This window comes from Pelodiscus sinensis, chromosome 5 (assembly GCF_052426305.1).
Source record: "Pelodiscus sinensis isolate ZL-2025 chromosome 5, ASM5242630v1, whole genome shotgun sequence".
NCBI classification, from domain to species: domain Eukaryota; kingdom Metazoa; phylum Chordata; order Testudines; family Trionychidae; genus Pelodiscus; species Pelodiscus sinensis.
In genome coordinates, this window is record NC_143056.1 from 68,454,595 (window position 1) to 68,469,343 (window position 14,749).

At 39.6% G+C, this 14,749-nt stretch overlaps 1 protein-coding gene across 17 annotated transcripts in view; it reads right to left on the reverse strand.

Moving 5' to 3' along the window:
* SIPA1L1 (signal induced proliferation associated 1 like 1) overlaps positions 1–14,749 on the reverse strand; it is a 335,579-nt gene that overhangs the window by 272,006 nt on the left and 48,824 nt on the right. For 4 of the 17 annotated variants that reach the window (XM_075927301.2, XM_075927310.2, XM_075927306.2 and 1 more), the window contains exon 3: positions 1,694–1,740. The exons of the other annotated variants lie outside the window; for them this stretch is intronic. The gene's annotated coding sequence lies outside the window, so the exon portion shown is untranslated. The remainder of the gene's footprint in view (positions 1–1,693; positions 1,741–14,749) is intronic. 17 annotated transcript variants of the gene reach the window in all.

Genomic DNA, 14,749 nt, shown 5'->3' on the forward strand with positions numbered 1-14,749 from the left:
TTTCAAAAATGGCAAAGGTCAAAAATTATGATTAATCATTTTTATTGTATTTCGTTTTCTCATACAATCAGTGTTCAGTTTTGTTCAACATAATGTATTTTAAATGTATTACCCCCTGAAATATGCCAAATTACCCTTCAAGGGATAATTACCTCCAGGTTAAGAACCACTGCTCTAGCAGAAACTTGCTCTGATATCTATAATTTAAGAAAAAATGCTATGTACCTCTAACATTAATCTGGGGGCAACCGCTTCAGAAAAGACAGTTCTTTTGCGTTTTACTGATTGAGATTTCAAAAAAGAACAGTGCACCACAAAACAACATCACAAACGTTCAGTGCCAAATATATCCTTAGGGTTACTACTGACTTCAGTAGTTATAGCAAATATTTATTTGTCCCTCAAAGTTCAAATTTCTCCTCTAAATAGATTATCTCCTGATCTTAACTCAGGCATGGCTGCAAGGTATCATGTATGGTGGAATAGCTAGCAACATGGTCCAAGCCCAACTAAGGAAGTAGCAAATTAAAATGATTTTGCTCTTCTGATTTGTCTGTATATACTTTGCTATCTAATTAGAATTTCTGGTCCTTATGTTGTAATTTTACCACATTATGATCCTTCGCTATATCTTGTAACAATTTATTTACCAGGGTTAAAATATTTCACTTCAGATATTACAGTACAAATTATGGCATCTAACATATCGTTTCTATCTGCAGTCAATCTTACATCTTTGGGAATGGAATACCAAAAGGTGGTCAGAGAGTTTTCAGTGAAATGAAACAGAATATGGGAGTGCCTACATTAGGATGTATGCAGTGTTTTAGCCGTGTCAGTCCCAGGATATTAAAGAGAAAAGGCAGGTAACAATATCTTTAAGTAGATCAACTTCTGTTGGAGCAGGTAGATGCTTTCAAGCTACACAGAGTTTAGGAAAGGTACTCGGTGTCACTTCCACATACAGGCTCAAACAGATTAATAGTACCTTACACCTTGTCTTCCTGCTTTCAGATACATAATTCAGGAATTTAGGAATATGGGGTACAATTTGCCAAATCTAAGCAAATTCCAAGGAAAGGCAATGGAGGCAGAGAAAGCACATCCAGCCTCCAGCAACTCAGAAAAGAGAAAGTCTCTAGTCCATTTTCTCCTCAATGTTACCTTGCTCTTCAATTAGAAATTTTAAGGGTCAGCCAAATAAAATCTTCACAGGAATCAGTAATTACACTGAGTAATATCACTCTTCAGGGAACAATATCTACTTAAGGTAATCTCTCAATGGTGGACAAAATCCCACATAGGGAGCTAGACAAATCCCACACAGGGAGTTACAACCCTTGCAACAAAGTGCCTCTGAAATAAGACCATTCATTCTTTATTTTCCACAATGAAGCTTGAGGAGCTCCAGATTTTCTCATACCTTCAAAGATTTTATTCACTTGAAGATGAAAATCAAACATGAGACTGGAATCCACCTAACTGATACTGAAGTGGATTCTACAGGGTATTCCTTGCTAGACAAAACCAAGCTAAAGAAACTATTACCCTGAGAATTCTGGATGTTCTTCCACCAAATACATATGCCATTCTGGTACTTTGTGTTGACTATTCATTGTTAAAATCTTTATCTCACCCCATCCCCTTGCACTGAGACTGTCAATTTTTTAAAAGTTGTCAAAGAGCCTCTTACATGAAAAGAATAGCAAAACGTCACTTCACATTTTTCAGTTCATGCTTCTGAAAGAAAAAAAGGAATAGTCTTGTGAATTTATCATTTTTGCTTCTATTATATATATTATCTTCTATAATATATTCTACTAGATATTATTAAATACAAGGTTTGAATAAAAATGTACACCACTGCATACAGTCAAAGGCAAATAAACACTCTACCTAGTAGACCCTATTAGACTTCAAAATTAGGTGTCTTTTTCTAACGCTTAAAATATTGCCTTTTTTTCCCCAAACTCAGCATATTTTATGATCCAATCATCTAAAACTACCTTACACTGGGCTCTATAATAAGTGAACGAAAATAAGTTTTAAAATTATATATTCCTAATAAGAGGAGGGTGATCTATATAGCCCATATAACAAAAATGTCCCCCACATAGCCAAAGAAGGAATATTACTCAGACAAACATGAGTAAGTTTCCACACATTATCCATCAATGTGCCTCAACTCTAAGTAGATTCATCAATAAGAAAGAAAGGTGGTAGTTTAGTCACATGCCCTTAGACTATCACAACGATGCTCATTTATGATACATTTACTGGTGGCTTAGTGAAGACATTGGTATAAACTAGAACCCGAAATGACACTATCCATTTTTTTCAAATACGGTGAGGGTTCTCTCCAGCCTCTTAGCCAACAGAAATTTCACAGAGAGAAATGTTCATGGGCCATCCCCTTCACAGCTCTCAATGGTCCCTCGTTACTCTAATCTCAATGGCATTTCTCAAATCACACAAAGCCACTAACTACACTTTTAGTTACTACAGACCTGGACTTTTTATGTATGGATAACAATAAAAAGCTTTTTGTAACATCAATAGAGGCTATAGGCCTACACTGTCATTCCTCTTCATGCCTTGAAATAAAACAAAACCCAACCACTTTTGTAAGATACTTTTCAAAAGCCAGACTTGACTAAGTATTTTAAGATTTTTTTTAAGTGAACTTCTACAGTTCCTAATTTAGTGGGATGCTCATCTATATCTTGGCTACTATGTTTGAATTCATATCGTCTTTTAGTGATTTACCAACATAAATTTGTTAAACAGAAGACTGGAGTCTTAGAGTGCTAGCCATTTTAGTCTGTAACAATCTTAAAAAACAACAAATGGTCCTGTAGCACCTTAGGCTATGTCTACACTACCACGTTATTTCAAAATAAGTTATTTTGAAATAACTCCCGAAATAACTATTTTGAAATAATTTCTGCTTGTGAAGAGGAATAAGTTTATTATTTCAAAATAACAAGACCATTTTTTGAAATAAGAGGCTTGGTAGTGTGGATGCTCTCCTTGTTATTTTGAAATAAGGGCACGTAAACATGCCCTTAGAGACTAACAAAAAATATAGATAGTATCATGAGCGTACGTGGGCACAATCCAAGAAGAAGATTGGGATGTAAGTTCAGAGTGCAAGCTAAATACACCCAAATATCCCACTCAATAGACTGGGTATTTTCCCCACTTCAATTGCTTTTAATAGCCAAGTGTTCTCCTATTCTTTTTGTAGCTACAAATAATACTGTAGTAAACAAATCTTAATATATAACCAGTCAAATCCTAAATTGATTACGCAGATTAAATTGAGGGAAATATATGCTGTACAACTATTATGGCTAGCAGATAACATCTACAAATACTTTTCTGTTGCTGAGATTAGTATAAAAAAAAGATAGAAGATAGAAAACAAAAGGTTTTCAGCATCAGCTTAAAACTGTACAAAAGGCAGGCAGCACACGAATGCTCAGCATTCCAAAAAAGGAAAAAACACAGTAAGAGAGAGGATGGCTTCAAACCAGGACCATCGACATTGAACTTGGGATCTGAATTTGAGTGACCTCAAACCTTTTCCTTCCCATAATGACCAGAGTCCAGAAACAGGAAAAGGAAGAAGCATTTATCAATTTCTGAGAACTTATAATCTAAACAAGACAAATATCAACTACAGTATTCTTAATCAGATATAGCCCCATAATAAACTGCATACTTACTATCACAGAAGAGTATTTTTGGCTGCACCATGAAAGCATAAAACAAAAATCTGGGAATTATGAGAATGAATGTAATACTCAGAAATGCTCTGTTCACAATTAAATGCACTGAATTGAGTGTGTCCAAATATCATCCATTCACATTTTGATTCTTAATAATCAATTCACCACCAAATTATAACTGTAGACAAGTGTATAAGGAAGACTAAGTTACAAATGCTTTTTGTTATTTTGTTAAAAATATATGAAGCTAGATGTTTGCTTTAAAACAAACTTCTCTCAGGTTCAGGCCTTTACCTAACCTTCCTACCAACCTTTGCATGCCTGACAACACTTGGCATTCAACTGCCAAGAGGATGTTTATAAGTTTAAAGGATGTTTATCAATTGATTCTAGTAAGTTAGAAACCAAAACGTGGATGCCTTGTTAAAAATATTTTACTGGATGCCTTCTAGCAAGCAATATAATTATAATTCACAACACAATTAAATAAAGTTATTTGACTCACTCAGGTGCTGATCCCCTTCAACCTGCACAAGTGGCCCCTTTCACCTACATGGAGCCCCTCAAAACAAAGCCCTATGCAGACACAGCTATAGGAGTATTGCCTTGTGTAGATTCTGCTGTCAGTTTTATATTTAACCATTACTTTATTAAGGAACAATGCTCAACAAAACTTGAAATATTTGGTTATCAATAACTTCAGCATCTGTTAAAATAGTAAATTGTGGAGGAGTAGGTTGCCTTCACAATGCCTACAAAGTAATCAGTATCCAATCCATAAGACTTTTTTGCTTCCATCTCCAACAGATATTGAAAACCTTATATTTGATCAAATTTGCAAAATAGCAAAAACCTTAACAGACAGGTAGCAATGTAAAAGCAGAGTAGCTTCCCAAGTATAAGGGGTATGAGAGTCAGATGGGTCTATTTGTTAAGACTTTGCACTAATATATTTTGTATTCATATGATCCTCCGTAGCATATGAGCATCTCATAATCTTTAACATGATTACTGACACGGCACTCCTATGCCGTTCTATTATCTATCACCATTCTACAGATGGGGAAATGAGGCACACAGCAACTAAGCCATTTGCCCCTGGTTTCACAAGGGATATGTCTAGACTGGCAAGCTTTTCTGCAAAAGCAGTTGCTTTTGCAGAAAAACTTGCCAGCTGTCTACACTGGCCGCTTGAATTTCCGCAAGAACACTGACGATCTCATGTAAGAAATCAGTGCTTCTTGCAGAAATACTATATTGCTTCCATTCGGGAAAAAGTCCTTTTGCGCAAAAGCATCCGTGCCAATCTAGACACTCTTTTCCACAAATGCTTTTAACGGAAAACTCTTCTGTTAAAAGCATTTGCGGAAAATCATGCCAGTCTAGATGTAGCCAGGAAGTCTGTGGAAGAGCTGAGAAGTAAACCCAAGCCTGCAGCCCAAGACTGATGCCCTAACCACTAAGCCATTCTCCACTAAAGCAGAAGTTTGATGAAAAAGAACTACCAGTATGTATTCCTTTTCAGTACCTTTTGGAGATGGAAATAAAATCCCTACAGTGTGTTATCAGCAGTGCAGTAGGCAATTTGAAAGTGGCAAGTAAAGCAGGAAATTCACTCCTTAACTTGTGGTTTGATTCAATCTTAACCGTTACTAAACAAAGTTTGTGCATGTTTACCATATATAGACAGTTTATCATCAGACAATGTAATATTAGCTTTTTTTTCCTGTATCTAAGATCACATCCTTATCAATAGCTCCATACTGTATCAGAACCGGAACACATTCAAACAGCTAGCAGTCCAGACAGCTATCACCAGTGAAATTATGCCTGTTTCTTAAAGACACAGTATTAATTTATTAATAAATGTAAATCTTTACCATACACTGACTTTGGGTAAATACTGATTTAATAAACAAATGTATATGACTATTTAGAAAGAACTTTTTAAATAACCTCATGAATTAAAAACAAGAAAAATAACTATACAATATATAAACTAGGGGGATATGCAGAAATTTTCGAAATTACTTGTCCATTACTGCATTGCTTTGGCTAAAGCTGCTACACTGTTGTGATGAAAGCTATTGCATTACTACCTCTCAGCCCAGACATAGTATGTATGTGAGGAATGGGGTGGGGAGTCTCGCGGACAAGGAACAATTCAGAGTGCAGTTTGTAATTAACATGTCCACGGGATATGTGATGCCACTATTTTAAAGAAAATAAAGTTACACCAGCTGATGAGAACAGAGGGTTGTCTACCTAAAAAGCTAACTTTAAAAAGAACAAGACAAACATTTAGATGAATTTATTTGAAAGCCTTCATCATATGAATGATGGTAGAAAACTTCAAAAGTTTCCAGATCACTCTTTGCTTTCACCAGTTTTTCAGAATGTGTATTTTTAATTAAAGGTCTTACACTGAGAATCTGTAGTATTGACAGGAATAGGATTCGGATGTGCCTGTCTCCAATTCCTCAACTCATTTCTCTATATTGTGTTGCTCCTAGAATTAAATATATATCTACATCTACCTCTACATACACACACATACTAAAATAATATTAATAGTCATCTGCTCATTCATTCCTGTATCAGCCTTACAAAATTCAATTAAATTTTATTATATCTGGATTTCAGCACTAAAATGTTCTGATCACAAGAAACAAAACCCCAGAGAGCTTATAATGTCATGGTAAAGTGCTGGCAAGTAGTTTTTTTGTGCTAAAACCAGAAAGTGTACATGCCAGTTTTTTCAAATCTGCCCTAAATGCTGAGCACAGTAGCCCTGGCTTCGTAAGTTCAAATCACACCCAATATATTCAGAGCCATACTATGGTCCACATATACTTTCATCCCTATTAAGAAATGCCAAAATAACATTTTTATATTTAATTGCACTCAAATTTTCCAAACATTCTTACTGAACACAGTTCCTACTTTTTCATTTTTATTGATTTCTCACTCTAGAATCATTATAGGCTAATTCTATAATTCCCCAAAAATGTTATTTTCATTTGTCTCAACCACTCAGCTCAACCCTGAATTCACAATCAAGATCTGAAACATGATTGGTGAGTATTAAACCAAGTCTACAACCGTTAGAAAATATATTTTCAGCAATAGCTTTCCTTAGATTGTGTGTACAAAACAATTAACTGAATAGTCATTCATCTGAATTCTCTGCACAAGTTTGTAAATGTTTCTGTATGCACAAATTGGAAACCAATAATTTAGGCCATCTGAAAACTTTACTTTGACACCCAGTAGGGGTGCATAGTGGGGTGGAGTGGTGGCTCACTGACCCTGAGGGAGAGGAGCCCCTCCCTGAGCCTTGGTGGGTAGCACCTGGCCCTAGCAACTCACCTGACAGGAAGCCAAGAGGCAGGCCCAGGGATATAAAAGGCCTTCCAGGAGAGCCAGTCTTAGGGGCAGGCGAGCCGGGCAGTCGCCCGGGGCCGCCATTTTCAAGGGGCCGCCAAAATGTAACACAATGAATATAAATAAATATAAATATAAATATAAATATAAAGGGGAAAATTGCATGAGCTTTGGCCAGATATTTTTCATGTTTTCTCAGCAGCAAAACTGCCCCACCCGCCCTGCACTGAGGCTGCTTCTCACTCTCCGGTGCCAGGAACCCGCCTCTGGCTCCCCGCATCTGCAGCTCCCTGCATAAAAATCACTGTGGCAATTTTTCATCGTCTTCCTTCAAAGAGAAAAATCAATCAACCACACTAGATAAGTTCTCATCCTTCAGAAGTGGTACCAACAGTGCACCTCGTCCAACAGTCAGAAAGGTGTAGGTGAGTGTCTCTAATTCTTTTAAAAGAAAATGAGATGCAATGCTGTAACAAGGAATTTTGTCACCCAGTGCGAGACCAAACCTTAACTGCCTTTAATAATTAATATGTCTAGAAAATAATTTGAAAATGCTTCTTTAAAATACTTCATTACCATATATGCAAACTTAAGGATCAAATAACTTTTTTTGAATATTCGGGCTACATGGCATACTGTTGTAAGGGCCACAAAAAGAAATTTGCCCGGGGCTGCCAATTGGTTAGGACCGACCCTGCCTGCCAGAGAAGCCAAAGGAAACCAAAGGAATCAGAAGCCTCCCCTGTGCACCTGAACGAGGAGCTGGACCCAGGGGAAGCCAAGGACTGGCATAGGCCGCAGGGCCCACCTCTGGATGAAGGCGCAGAAGGACTGCTCACCTGGCCAGAAGTTCTAGAGCGACAGAGCCCCGCAGACCTGCACAGGACACAGGTACCACCAGAGGGAGAAAGTAGAAAAAGACCAGAGGTAGCAGACTGCTAGTGGGCTGAGAAAGAACCAGGTCAGTGTGTTGCAGTACAGATCCTCACTGACCTAGCAGCTCTGCTACTACTATGGCCCTGGGCTGGGATGCAGTGGAGTGAGTGGGCCTGCATCCCCCCCTGCCACCCCACCTTTGGGTGGTAGTCTCCCCCCTTGGCTATTACTCAACAGCAGCCTGAACCTCCCAGACTCCCGCCTGAGCAAGGGGATCCAGTTGGGCACTTGTATTAAGACTGTTCGCTGCACTGCCCTGAGCAAAGGCTTGGAATACTGAACTGTTTTGCCTGCTGCCCTGACCTGAACAAGAACTGGGGCTCGGGACTAGTGATTTGCCAGCCAATAGCTAGCTGAGGCTGTGGACTGCCCCAGTGCTAAAAAGCCACAGTTAATTCCCCCAAAAGACTACACCAGGCGTAGTGGGGTGGAGTGGCCGCTCACTGACCCCGAGGGGGAGGAGTCCCTCCCTGAGCCCTACAGGGTGAAATATCATGTGACTGAAAATATTATTTTCAACAAAAAAATTAAAAACTTCTAACTTGAAAGTCTTTTTACTCGCCATCATGATTTGGAGAATAGGGTCGAGCGGGAGAAAAAGGGGGCACAAAGAGAAGGGCAGCTGTGGTTTGCATTTAGTTTCAGAATATTCAGAGATAATATGCATTAACTAAACAAATTCTTCTAAATCACAGAGTTTAAAATCAAATCTAGATACTCTGCTTAGGGAACACCATTTATATTAATAAAGGAAAATTAAAAACCCACATTTTAGTTAAAGTTTGATATTTTAAAAATAAAGCAAAGATTTTTTTCTCTCAATTTCTTCTGTTCCAACATTTCTCTCATTCACATTAAGAGAATGGAATTTAACCCCTCCTAAGAAAGGAATGATATGGCAGAACAGCCAGAGGAACAGCTTCAAATGTAGAGAGGGAGATTTAATACCAGCATTTATTCTGTCAGGAAAGTAAATAACGCATTCAGTTCAGCTTTTTTTAAAAGACAAAAAAGGGATTCTCTCCAGTAGCTACAGTGCAAAAAAGTTTTTCTTCTGAATACTCACTCCTGGGATTCATTCCCAACACTTTCCCCACTACCGATGAACGTTCTAAAGGACTTGTCTACACTAGAAAGTTTTGTGAAGGAAAAGTGCCTTTTGTCCACAAAGTTGCATTAGCATGTCCACTGTAATGCAATTTGTGTTGCGAAAAACATTTTACCACCAAAAAAATACAGCTCCACACAGGACTTTTGTCTTTCTTCCACCTTATGTTGTCCACAAACATTCAGTGCAGACATTTTGAGGCATTTTTTCCACTGATCTTGGCCTCCAGGAAAAGTGGCCAGTAATTCCCAATCAGCTACTCTGATCAGCAGTTTGATCTCTGCTGCCCTGAAGCCAGGTGACCAGCTACCCACTAGAGATGTTAGATATCTGTTAATTGAATAGTTGAGTAACTACATGAACTCTTATCAGTTACTCAACTATTCTACAGTCCCTGGGGATGGGGCTGACACACAATCCATGCTGATCCTACTCCCAAGGAGGCCCCTGCCACCTCACACTGCTGCCTCTGTCTCAGAGACAAAGGCATAGGGTGCCAGGCTTGAGCTGGTCCACAAGGGGAGCCAGTTTAAAAACCAGCTCCTCTCACGGACTGATTGCATGTTATCCTGTGCTGCTGCCTCCAATAAAGCAGCAGCAGCACAGGATGGCAGCAGCCCCTGTCCAGGAAAGTTGTGAACTCCCGGACCCCAGAGAGAGCTAGGACTGAACCAGTCTGTCTGCCTGCCTGGCTCCTAATAAGAACATAAGAATATAAGAACAGCCATACTGGGTCAGACCAAAGGTCCATCTAGCCCAGTATCCTGTCTGCCGACAGTGGCCAGCACCAGGTGCCCCAGAGAGGGTGGACCAAAGACAATGATCAAGCGATTTGTCTCCTGCCATCCCTCTCCAGTCTGACAGACAGATGCCAGGGACACCATTTCTATCCCCTGGCTAATAACTTCATGTAGGTTAGGTTCATAAAAGGCTATCTAGCTTCTCTTTAAACTCTGTTATAGTCCTAGCCTCACAGCCTCCTCTGGCAAGGAGTTCCACAGGTTGACTACGCACTGTGTGAAGAACTTTCTTTTATTAGTTTTAAACCTGCTACCCATTAATTTCATTTGGTGTCCTCTAGTTCTTCTATTACGAGAACTAATAAATAACTTTTCTTTATTCACCCTCTCCACACCACTCATGATTTTATACACACCTCTATCATATCCCCCCTTAGTCTCCTCTTTTCTAAACTGACAAGTCCCAGTCGCTTTAACCTCTCCTCATATGGGACCCATTCCAAACCCCTAATCATTTTAGTTGCCCTTTTCTGAACCCTTTCTAAGGCCAAAATATCTTTTTTGAGGTGAGGAGACCACATCTGTACACAGTATTCAAGATGTGGGCGTACCATAGTTTTATACAGGGGCAGTAAGATATTCTGTGTCTTATTTTCTATCCCTTTCTTAATAATTGTTGAAGCAAAATGCAGGACAATGTAGCACTTTAAAGACTAACAAGATGGTTTATTAGATGATGAGTTTTCGTGGGCCAGACCCACTTCCTCAGATCAAATAGTGGAAGAAAATAGTCACAACCATATATACCAAAGGATACAATTAAAAAAATGAACACACATGAAAAGGACAAATCACATTTCAGAACAGGAGGAGGATGCAGGGGGTGGGGGGAAGGAAGGAAGGTAAGTGTCTGTGAATTGATGATATTAGAGGTGGGGAGAATGGGATGTTTGTGAGTTATTGGTATTAGAGGTGATAATTGGGGAAGCTATCTTGATAATGGGTAAGATAGTTCAAGTGTTTGTTCATTCCTTTTTGGAGAGTGTCGAATTTTAACATGAATGACAGTTCAGAGGATTCCCTTTCAAGTGCAGATGTAAAAGGTCTTTGTAGCAGAATGCAGGTGGTTAAGTCATTGAGAGAGTGTCCTTTCTGGTTAAAATGACAAACTGTTTGTTTTTTCTTCGTGATCTTGTCTGATATCTGTTTTGTGGGCATTAATCCTTTGGCGAAGTGTCTGAGATGTTTGTCCAATGTACATAGCAGACGGACACTTTCGGCACATGATAGCATAGATTATATTTCTGGATGCGCAGGAATGTGTGTTCTTGATCTTATAACTCACTTGGTTAGGTCTAATAATGGTATCAGCAGAATGAATATGTGGACAAAGCTGGCAACAGGGTTTGTTGCAAGGGAAGGTACCAGGGTTGGTATTAGTGTGGTATGTCCTGTGGTTGTTGGTAAGAATCATCTTGAGGTTAGGTGGTTGTCTATAGGACAGTTTGGTCGCTCAGTTTGGTGAAATCTTTTTGAAGTTCTTCACAGTCTGCTTCTGTCTTGACCATCTTAAACAGTTTAGTATCATCCGCAAACTTTACCACCTCGCTGCTTACCTCTTTCTCCAGATCATTTGTAAATAAGTTGAATAGGATTGGTCCTAGGACTGACTCTTGGGGGACACCACTAGTTACCCCTCATTTAAAATACATTTTAAATGCCGAGCTGCAGCAGGGGTAGATCTTGGACCCGGTGCAAGCCAGGGCTGAGTGGGGCTGCTGGCCAGGCTGCTAAAAGGGAGTGGTGCGGGAGGAGAAACATGTAGTCTATAGCATTAACTGATAAGCTTTTGCATATTGGTTAATCGACTACACTATTACATCCCTACTACCCACCCCGATCCCTAGCAAGCTCTGCAAAATTTAAATCCTTTTTCCTGCTGCCTGAGCACCTACAATGCCCCCACCTTGTGTGCTGGCTTAGCATGCAGTGGTCTCATAGCATCTTCCCACGTCCCCATGCCTAGCTATCACACCAAAAGCTCCCTGGCTGAGCCTGCCAGAGCTGCTGGATCTGATCAGTGTATGAGGAGAGGAGTCTGTCCAGTCCCCGCTGCAAGTGACCTATATGGACTAGGATTTGTGCAGGCACATTTCTCAAGTTGTGTGTGAAAAGTAGAATGAGAGGGATACACTGCAGTGCACAGCAAAGATTAAAGAACTGAGGCAAGCCTATCATAAGGCTCATGAGGTAAACCAATACTGCGGTGCTTCACCAAAGATCTGACATTTCCATATGCAGCTAGATGCAATCCTTAGTGGTGACCCCACCTCTACTGGTAAGAGCCCTGTGGATACTTCGGAGAGCACAGAGACAGTACATGGAGGAACTAACCCTGAGGATGAAATTGTAGATGAAGAGGCTGAGATATAGATGAGGGCCAGGGACTTCCCCAGGGTCACCAAGTGTGTCTGGCATTCATGAAATGTTCTCCACTTCTAACTGACATAACCAGTCTGAACAGCCACTTTCCAGAAAAGTGTGGAATAATTAGAAATATGTTTATTCGGCAAAGATAATTTTATAGCCCTGGCTACAATTTATGTTATCTGTATGCACAGATGACACCATCCCCTTTCACATCAGTCACTGTGATTAAAGTGCTTGCCAACATGTGTTCCTTTCATGGGTCTGTGGACAGTGAGAGAAAAAGGTGGGAAAGTGGTTTGTAAAAAGTGAAATGTTAAAAGGTAGGACTTGATGTTAAGATATTTTGTGCATTGTGTCCAATATCAGAGACCTTGGCGACCCCTTGCACAATACCTCGCAGCGACTGCCCTTGCAGAGATAGGGAGGATTTGGTTTGCAAAGTGCTAAATCAATCATTGAGTGAGCACTGACATTGGAAACAATGCTTGAAAAGGGAGCTCAGGACCCACAGAGACAACGAGGCTTTTGCCAGAGAAGCCACAGAATGCATCATCAAGGCCATGGAGGAACCGATTGAAATCCTAAGGTGCTTGGTGATGCAGCACAGTAAGCCAACAAGGGTCTCTAGCAGTTTCAAAACTCCATGTTCAGCAAACTCCTACACCTCCAATTCCTTTTCCTTCTTTGGGAGTCCAAATTTTCTCAAGAACTCCATACCCGCCCCTTATTGTGATTATGATGGCTGGACCTACACACCTTTTAAATGTCAGACTAGTCATTGCAATCCCAGGTGCATGCATTAAAGGTATGTTCCCAAAGCGATGCACTGAAAGGGGACAGGGGCTGTGGAAGCAACTATTACAGAGATTTCAATGCCCCTCATTTTCAAAGTGCACCTTCAAAGCCTCCCTAATGTTAATAGCAGCCCTTTGAACTCCTGTAACAGCTCTAGTGTCTGGCTGCTAAAATTCTGCAGCCAAGTGGTGTGCCTCAATGCTTCACCCCAAGCAATCAATTACCCTTGAGTCACACAAATTATGGAAAATACAACAAGCCATGATAACTAAGGGAATATTGTCCTCAGTGAAGTCTAGCCTGCCTGACAGTATGTTTTGCATGGTTCCAAAATGCCTTCATGATCTGTTCCAAGGTCCCACAATACCTAACAGACAGTGTCGCCAGGAATCCAAACCCACAGTGCACTGCTCCCACTTTTGACGGGATCTAAGATGTGGACACAGCTTTTGACAGAAGCAGCAAGTGTAAACACACTCTGAAGACCTTCTTCTGCGTGTCAACAAATTTTCTCAACAACACTTAGTAGTGTAGCACACTCTAAATAAATAGGAGTATTCAGAGCCATATGATTATCCTGTTGAAGTATTATCCTTACAGAGCAGAGCGCATCATAGGGCTATAATTGCATCAGTTCCTTCCACTAAACTCCAGAATCTTTTGCAGAACTCCAAAGAGAAGTCAAAACTGGTAAACCTACAACTGCATTAAATCTGGGAATATACGAGGGCAAAAATACTGAACTTTTCCTGTATAGTATATACCTGTTCCAGACTTATGAGCAACAAAAGTACTGAAACTTTACCAGAAGTCATAGTGTCAAATATGGCCTAAATTTAAGGATTTCTAAAACTAAACTTTTAGGATCAACGCAAAGGTGTTGCCATGACTTTTTTTAAACAACATAATGGAAACTAACTTACTTCATTACCCCAATCAATGTGTCCATCACTTAATACATTTGTTAGAAAATAACTATAAACCATGGCAAAATATCTAATTAATTATTAGAGTCCAAAAAAAATAAAATAAGCAAACATGTAAACAGCTAAAAGCAAAATTATAGCATTCAGTGTTAACAAGTCAAGGACTTATCTGTAATATATGCAAGGACTTGTTCTTTACATGTTTTAACAAGATTTTCAAAAGTGAGTAGCAATTTTGATACCTCAATTTTTAGGGTTTTCAATGCTAAGCACCTAGTCTTTTGAAAATCAGGCCCTTTCAATGAGTTACAAGTTGGGCATTCAACAAATAAGACATCCCAAATCATTATCACTGTTGTATGTGCAGGCCACGACCGTCAAATTACCTGGATCCATTTATAGTTATTCAATGTCTATTACCATGGACTCTCTCTCAGTCACTTATCGAAATAATCATGTTCCTTTGATTCGTATATGTTTCTGATCTCTTCCTGCAAGCAAGAACAGGACAAGCAGAGAGAACTGAGGGATAAATCAATATGCAGTTGTACAGTGTCATGTTACTGGATTTTAAGGGGAGCAGCCAGATCACTAACGTACCCATGGGGAGGTGTTTGCCTCAAAGTCTGTACACAAAGGGGGCCATGTGAGGTATCAAATGAAAGCTTATGTTCTACTGATGCTATGCATGCTATTCAT